This window comes from Diprion similis, chromosome 2, assembly GCF_021155765.1.
Source record: "Diprion similis isolate iyDipSimi1 chromosome 2, iyDipSimi1.1, whole genome shotgun sequence".
NCBI lineage: Eukaryota > Metazoa > Arthropoda > Insecta > Hymenoptera > Diprionidae > Diprion > Diprion similis.
The window spans coordinates 20,126,940-20,128,467 of NC_060106.1; positions in this window are offsets into that span (position 1 = coordinate 20,126,940).

Consider the following 1,528-nt stretch of genomic DNA (forward strand, 5'->3'; position numbering starts at 1 on the left):
ATCGATTTGTATGACCCTTCCTAGACTAATTGGACCCCCAGGAACTCAAAAAACACATGAAAAAGAGCGTAGGACCAACAGCAGAGAAATGACGACGAAAATGAGCAGTTTTTCGCTCGTAACTTTTCAGGCGTTGCTCGCAGCGCATTGAGACTGCGTTCAATCGATTTCTCACGCAAAATTACGTCGGAATAGTGCCTTCACGAATTAATTGCTGCACTTTTCGGAATGGTCGAAATTTTCGCCAAAAATGCAAAGGGGTTAGCCTTAGTTTTTTCGTCATTTCCGGGGCCGAAAATTTTTCGTCTTGGAATCGATTTGTATGACCCTTCCTGGACTAATTGGACCCCCAGGAACTTAAAAAACTCATGAAAAAGAGCGTAGGACCAACAGCAGAGAAATTACGACGAAAATAAGCAGTTTTTCGCTTGTAACTTTTCAGGCGTTGCTCGCAGCGCATTGAGACTGCGTTTAATCAATTTCTCTCGCAAAATTACGTCGGAATAGTGCCTTAACGAATTAATTGCAGCACTTTTCGGAATCGTTGAAATTTTCGCCAAAAATGCAAAGGGGTTAGCTTTAGTTTTTTCGTCATTTCCGGAGCCGAAAATTTTTCGGCTCGGAATCGATTCGTATTACCCTTTCTGGACTAATTGGACCCCCAGGAACTCAAAAAACACATGAAAAAGAGCGTAGGACCAACAGCAGAGAAATTACGACGAAAATAAGCAGTTTTTCGCTTGTAACTTTTCAGGCGTTGCTCGCAGCGCATTGAGACTGCGTTTAATCAATTTCTCTCGCAAAATTACGTCGGAATAGTGCCTTAACGAATTAATTGCAGCACTTTTCGGAATCGTTGAAATTTTCGCCAAAAATGCAAAGGGGTTAGCCTTAGTTTTTTCGTCATTTCCGGGGCCGAAAATTTTTCGTCTCGGAATCGATTTGTATGACCCTTCCTAGACTAATTGGACCCCCAGGAACTCAAAAAACACATGAAAAAGAGCGTAGGACCAACAGCAGAGAAATGACGACGAAAATAAGCAGTTTTTCGCTCGTAACTTTTCAGGCGTTGCTCGCAGCGCATTGGGACTGCGTTTAATCAATTTCTCTCGCAAAATTACGTCGGGATAGTGCCTTAACGAATCAATTGCAGCACTTTCCGGAATCGTCGAAATTTTCGCCAAAAATGCAAAGGGGTTAGCCTTAGTTTTTTCGTCATTTCCGGGGCCGAAAATTTTTCGTCTCGGAATCGATTTGTATGACCCTTGCCGGACTAATTGGACCCCCAGGAACTCAAAAAACACATGAAAAAGAGCGTAGGACCAACAGCAGAGAAATGACGACGAAAATAAGCAGTTTTTCGCTCGTCACTTTTCAGGCGTTGCTCGCAGCGCATTGGGACTGCGTCCAATCGATTTCTCTCGCAAAATTACGTCGGAATAGTGCCTTAACGAATTGATTGCTGCACTTTTCGGAATGGTCGAAATTTTCGCCAAAAATGCAAAGGGGTTAGCCTTAGTTTTTTCGT